This window comes from Eretmochelys imbricata, chromosome 11 (assembly GCF_965152235.1).
Source record: "Eretmochelys imbricata isolate rEreImb1 chromosome 11, rEreImb1.hap1, whole genome shotgun sequence".
Taxonomy (NCBI): domain Eukaryota; kingdom Metazoa; phylum Chordata; order Testudines; family Cheloniidae; genus Eretmochelys; species Eretmochelys imbricata.
The window spans coordinates 28,181,115-28,188,849 of record NC_135582.1 but is presented as its reverse complement, the minus strand read 5'-3'; positions in this window follow the sequence as shown (position 1 = coordinate 28,188,849).

Here is a 7,735-nt window from a genome sequence, read left to right as displayed (position 1 = left end):
GTTCTATGATTATTTAAGCCCAACATACTCTATGTAGAAAAAGAATGGTACATTTTGATAATATCATAGAAAATATCTAAATGAATGAATTTGGACAAAGGGCTGTAAACTCTACTTAGGATCAAAAGTTTGTTATAAATAATGGAGGCAAACATATTTTTCTGATTTGTGGAATATGCTTATGTATGCTTCTAGAGAAACTTCCTCCTTTCTTCAATTCCTGGGATCCAAGTGAAGTGTTTTGGAAGAAGATAGAAATAATAATAATAATAAACTTAAGAGTTTATCATTCTTTCTAGGTACATCTAGTAGCTATTTCCTTTGAAATTATGGTGGCCAAGGTGAGAGCAACCATTGACACCTTTTGGCGTGGTCTTCGTGCTGCTTCACAGTAGACTTGCCTTTTCGGTACTGCCACTACAATTTTTAAGCAATGAACTACTTTTTGTACTTTCTAGGGCTGGATTCTGAAAATGCTTACTGCTGACCATAATGCTTATTAATGTTAAGTCCAGTAATAAGCATTTGCAAGTTTTGGCCTACAGTGTTGCATACCGTTTATCATATGCCTTACAAATATTTTCTGGGACATTATTAAAAAGAGAGCATTCTATTGCCAAAATAACCCTTTGTTATTACTTCTACTCTGTATTAGTACTAGAAAATAAAGTAATGTAGCAAGAAATTATATTGTACAGTACAAAATTATAGTATATATATTTTTTGCCAATGATATAAAAAATAGAGCAAGGAAAAAAAGCACATTTGTAATAGCACAAATTTACAACAAATCCATTTTACATTTGCCATTGCATTTTTGAAAAAGTAGGTACGTTGTTGATCCAGTTTCAATGGATTTATTGCATTTTCCATCACTTTAACTTGCTGCCTGACACTTCTCCAGCAATTTATTTTACAGTCTTGCAATTTGCTTATGTAATTTGATTTTTCCATGAAATTTTATCCCTCTTCAATGTTAACTCAGTAAAAAAAATCAGTCTTTTAAAATTAGAAAATTTGTTATACTCATTGCTCTTATTTCTACTCCCAAATTTTGAAATAATATGACTATAAGTGAGGTCTTGATTAGTGCTCATTAATAATTTTTTGGCATAAAGGACTGAAGAATATGCCATTAATCATATTTGTAGTCCAAGGTCTGTAATGGAAATGAAAATATCTCAAACAAAATGCCATCCTGGGGCTATAAAAGCATTTTTGCCATTGCATACTATTCTGCTATTGGGGAGAGGGGTTGAACTATGTAAAAGCTACAAAAGGGTCTATACTAGCCCACCTAAAACTTCCAGGGAAATTACCAGGAGTTCTATATATGCAAGGAATGCATGCTCAGGCCTAAAATATGTATAAATTTGAAATAAGCCTGATTCTTCTCCCATGTACACTGGTGAAGTCAATGGTGTTGCACAGTATAGGAGGAGAATCAAGCCAAATAAAATTCTGTATGTGCATTAAAAATAGATGTGGCAAAATAATGTGGTGAAAACAATCATCCAAACTCTGAACCATGGACCTTGGGCTCTTTACCTCCCAGTCAGTCTCTGATTATTGGCCAAACCTGTTTCCATTGCCATTGCAGGGAGTTTTCCCTCTTACATCAATGGAGGCCAGTTCATGCTAATTATGGCAGAAAAAATTATTGCCTTTATTAAACCAAAAGAGTACACATTTATATTTTCTTTGTTGCTGATTTGCCCCTTCCTATTTTTACTTATATAGATACTGTATGTGTAGCATTCTACAAGGCATGCTGGGTAAAATATACTATGCAAATGTGTACAGTGTTGCATGTTTTGCTTTCCCTCTGCTTTAGTGGCTTTCAAGGAAAAAAAAGTGGTGTTATTTTTGTGAACAGAAACATTAACAAAGAAAATGCAGACCGCATGCATACAGTATCCTAATTTCTATGGTTTTGTTTTATGGAATTTAGATGTATAAAAATGAACTGCATTAAAAAATTTTTCTACAATAAATGAAAAACTATCTAAACATAGTGTTTAAAAACTTTTAGTCTTTTAAGTCTGTTCTTGAACTGTACACACAGCTCTAATTCTCAAAAAAACCTAAATGTGTGAGACAAGCCTTCAAAAGGTTGGACAAGTGCTCAAAATGATCAACAAAGAACAGCAGCAGAAGACATTCAAAATTATGTGGGAATCTTTATTAATGTGTTTGAAGATTTCATTAACCTCAGATTCAACATTCTGCCTGATATAAATAATGTAGTTAATAATCAATGAAATTGAGAGAAATGATGCACATTTGGGCCTACAATGTGAATGATACACTGTTCAGGAACATATGGCCCACAATGCTTGTAACCCAGAAGTGCAGCATTTTACTATAAAATCAGTCTCTACATTCCATACATAAGTGAAAAACTCCTACTTAAGGCCTAATCCAAAGACCACCAAAGTCAGTGAAAAGTCTCCCATGGACTGCAATGAGCTTTGGATTAAGTCCTTGATGTGTTGGCCTGTCGGTTTACAGCCCAAAGCTAGTCCAATACACAAGATTAACAAATGACAGAAGAGTATGTGTGGTATGAAGGAATGTGGGGAGGAGTCGAAGCGAAACCAAAATACTGTTTATGCTACCCCTGAAATCTCTGTGAGAACTCCTTGTAGAGTTCTTCACCTGTTGGTCTATTAGGGAGCAAGAGTTCTTTCTCCACAGAATAGGCTGTGGGGCTGACTTTTCGGGGTTAACCAAGATGTCCAGAGTAAATCAGTACCATTTAAAGTGTGAGGTAATCTCATCTGTGCCCACCGGGGGACGTTCGCCTATAACTACCAACTGCAGACAACACAAGGACTGTGTACACCCCACTCAGCCCAGTATCCTACCACAAGCCCTTTAAATTGCAGGCTAGCAATTTACATGCACCTGTCTTATTTCATTACGGTGCCCAGTCCCTCGTCATCTGGACACCCTCAACGTACACCGATCCGCTGCCTCTGTGGAAGCAGTGAACCCCTGTTAACTGCCTTCAGCTCAGTTCAACACTCTCCTTAGCACAAGGCACATAACATGCACTCTATAGCCTATGTTTATTAACACGTTACTTTCCTGTCTAATAAGGTATTTTTCATCCAAAATTCAGTCCATACAGCACTCGTCCAATCCAGAGAGCCGGGGCCCACTTTTCATGACACTTGCGCTGCTACAGTATCTCCTCTGTAATGGATCAGGTCTTATGCCCTTTCTTCTTTTTCTCTTATATAGTCCCAGGCTTTGTCATTTTTCATAATCAGGATGTTTTATTAACTCCAGCTCAGTCCCGAGGGCCCCCTATTCAGATCCTCTTTTGGGGGTCTTTTGTCTTTGTAAATACTCAGGCCTATAAACACAGGGCTCGTTGGGCTGAAATATGTTGATTCTTCTCACTCTAGACAGAGTTAGCTAAGACTGACCCCACCTCAGGTCACATGCTTCATTTCCAACAGCGTCAGAACATAATACTCTACATTTTACATCTCTCTTAAAATATTTCCCATACCTACATTGCGCAATACCCATAACAAACAGCTAGTTCTTAGCTTTCGTCAGAGACGACACACAACCTCCTTCAGAGAAATTGTGAGAGGATATACCAGCTTGGTGTGTCTGGGTACATCTGTGTCACAGGGGCTCACTGCCAAATCTGGGAGATCCTTAAGGATCCGCATGTGCTGTGGTCATCTGTACAGAGACACTCTGCCTTTGCACTAGCTATGGCATCTGGTGGACCAATCAGCTTCCTAGCAGTGTGATTCCATAATGATCACTGGTAACACAACTATAGTCTGTCAATGTTTTTGTTATGAGCCCTCTTCCTGTTGAGGACAATATACAGTATCAGAAAAGCCATGTTACTTGCAATCTGATCTAATTTTGACTTAAATTCTTACTGCACATGCAGTTTCTTTTCTTTTTTAACATTTGAATTCAATCAGTTTGACTAACGGCACAAACGAGTCATGATCCAGAGGCAAACACCCACTACTGTATTTTCCACTCCATGCATCTGATGAAGTGGGTTCTATCCCACGAAAGCTTATGCCCAAATAAATTTGTTAGTCTGTAAGATGCCACAAGGACTCCTCGTTGTTTTTGCTGATACAGACCAACACGGCTACCATGCTGAAACATGTGAGTTGTGCTCTGAGCTGTTTGTTAATAAAGTGCTTTGAGATTCTACTATGAAATGGGATGTAAAGTGCAAAATGATATAAGTATTATTTTGTATTTCTTCATATTATCCTAGAATAGATGCTAGAGAGGGGAAAGATTTATTAAGACAGTTAATCCATCCCCTCTGCCAGTTCAGGCTCCTTCCCCTTCATTGCTTTGAAAATCCTGGAAGCCTGTAGAAGAAGATGGAAATAAGAAGGTGGTGTTAGCCCAAGCTGCTTCCACTAATGGGTGACCACTGCATCAGAAGAGAAGGAGAAAAACAGAAGTCACTCCCAGGAACAGAAGCCTTCAAAGTGAAAGAAACCAGAAGCCATCATCTGGACCAAAGCCTCCATCCAGTTAGAAAGGAATGTCCACATCAGAAGCGGACTGGAAGGAAGATCGAGGTATACAAGGAAGAAGGAGATCAAGCAGCAGGAAAGCCATTGATATGCAATCCAGGGGGAAAGGAGTACCAGGCAGCAGAGGAGTAGGTGAGAAAGGGAGTGAGTGATAGAGAAGCATGTGCATAGAAACAGAAAAAAGGAGGAGGAAATGCAAAGCAAAAGAAGATATCATTAGGGTTTTCAAAAATGACACAACACTTATTAGAGATAGCTGAAGTACCTAGATGTTTTCCTATTATTACTCTTCCATGTAAGCAATATCTCTAGTTGCCACAAGGAATTTGTGTTAACACCAACAGGATTGTAACTGGAAGGCTGGGTCAGGCAGCAGTCCGTGAGACAAATCCTATTGTAAAAATGTTTGAGAATCCCATGCCTTAGATGACTTATAAAATTGTTTTCTGTTTTTAGAGTCTCATTAGAGATGGACAATGTCAAATCATCATGTATCACACACTTAATGCTATGTATCCATTAAAAATTGCCCACAAAAAAGTTTATTTTAATGAGACTATTGATCTAGAAAAACTTTCATTTCTCTGAAGTGAAAATATATGCCCTGTTAGAGTCTCCATTATTGCTGGTCACTGTTAGCAGGCACAAAAATTGCTTCATGCAAAGCAACTGGACATGTGTGTGCTTTTCAGCGGTCTTGAGGAAACCAGTGCAATTGCTCTTGTATCACACGAGTACAGCAATTTTTTTTATTTGTTGAAGGTGGTCTGGAATATATTTTACAATTGTTAAATAACCAATACAGCCAGAGTACGAAGGACAATTGGTACATTTGTCATGTAAAACTTGACACATGCACTGTGGTACGCTCTGTATCTTTGTGGCATTCAAGTGATTCTAAATTTCTTTGATACATTTGATACATACAGTCACTTTTAACAAAAATCTGTTATAGCACTTTAAAATACTTGGGGGATCAGAAAAACATTTCAAAAATGCTGCAGGCAGCTTGAATGAGGGTCTTGGTGGCCACTTTAAACTCTAGATAAGTAGCATTTAAATACATGCTCAAGATTAGTAGAATAACTTTTGAGGTCGATCAAATGTTTACAGTAACATGGTTTAAACATGTAAAGATGCTTTTTGAAGTTAAAAAAACAAACTGTGTCCCACTTTTGATGTTCATGTTGCCCATCTATAATGGTAAATTTACAAGAATCCTGACCTTTTCAGAGAACTCATTCTGTGCTCATAGTTTACCAAATCTAGTAACTCTATAAATGTAAACCTACTTACAGATGAGAATTACTTAATCTGACTCCAAGTACTGCAGAGTGGTCTTACAAATTTGGGCCCTAATGTAAAAAACACATGCATGTTTAAAATTACAGTCAGTAATCCCACTAAAGTAAAAAAGACTACTGATAAGTGAAAAATCATGGATGTGTGTAACAGGTTTAGGATTTGGGGGCCAAATTCTAGCAGGTTTTATGCACTGGAGCTGCTAGGTAACTCACAGTCAACACGGGGAGAACAGGATGGAAGTTGTCTATGCATATTCTGTCTGTCTCCATACCCATGCAGACAACTTCATAGGATTATAGAAATGTATGGGTAGAAGGGACTTCAAGGGATTATCTAGCCCATCCACTACACGATGAGGCATAATTAAGTACACATAAACCATCCCTACCAGATGTTTATCTAACCTGTTCTTAAAAACCACCAATGACGGGGATTCTATGACTTCCCTGAGTAGCCTGTTTCAGTGCTCAGGGCGAGTGCTTGGACCAACTTCTGTTGGTGAGAGAGACAAGGATTGGAGCTACACTGAGCTCTTATTCATGGCTGGGAAAGGTATAGTTATAGTTAGAAAGATTTTCCTAATATCTAACCTAAATCTCCTTTGGTGCAGATTAAACCCATTACTTCTTATTCTATGCTTGGTGGACATGAAGAACAATTGATCACCATCCTCTTCAAAACTACCTTTTACATATTTAAAAACTATTGCTATATTCCCACCCCTACCTCTTTTGTCTTCTTTTTTCTAGACTAACATGCCCAATTCTTTCAACCTTTCCTTATGGGTCAGGTTTTCTAAACCTTTGATATCTGTTGTTGTCCTCTGGACAGTCACCAGTTTGTCCACATCTTTGTTGAAACGTTGCTCAGAACTGGACACAGTACAGTACTCCAGCTGAGGCCGCACCACTGCTGAGCAGAGTGGATCAACTATCTCCCATGTTTTATATGTGAAACTTACTGATACATCCCAGAATGACATTTGCCTGTTTTGCAACAGTATCATGTTGTTGACTCATATTAAATTTATCCACTATCATCCCCATATCCTTTTCTGCATCCCCTTGCCAATTATTTCCATTTTTGTATTTGTGCGTTTGATTTTTCCTTCCTAAGTGTACTCTTTATTGAATTTCATCTTATTGATTTCAGATCAATTTCACAAATTATTCAAAACTATGGAATTCTGCTCCTGTCCTCCTAAATGCTTGTAACTCCTCCCAGCTTGATTTCATTTGCAAATTTTATGCATTCTATTTAATTACCCAAGTCATAAATGAAAATACTGAATAGTAGTGGACCCAGGCTAGCCCCCTCCAGTACCCCTTGCTACATCCTTCCAGTTTAACAGTGAATTATTGTTGGACCCTCTGCAACAGAAACTGCAGAAAGGCATTCTAAGTCACAGCCTAGGGGCAAATGGTATGGTCACATGTTTATGAGTGTACCACTACCTGAGATACCTATGCAAAATGTCAATGCAGATTGCTGCTGGCCATAATACTTACAAACATTTTAATAACTTTTGCACCATATAAGTGCAGCAAGTGGGTTTCATTTCTTTCCCTACCCTGATCAGAATCCAGCCCTCAGAATTTTACCCTTCAATTGTTCCCTGGTAACTCAGAGCAAGAAACAGAGCTAGTACTTACACCCCTACACATCTAAAAATCATTAGTCAGGCCCCTAAATATCTTCATGAGATTTTAAAGATAATACATTTGGCATTCTTTTTATATGCCTTCTGTTTTTTAAGCCCTTAGGATTAATATTTTCAAGATTCTTTCCACAACCATAAGGGCTAGGAAACTTATTTTCTTTTAAATGAAAACTGAGATTCTCATATAATCACCTGGCTCCAGGAAGTTGGGCTTTAAGAAAAACACCCCAAC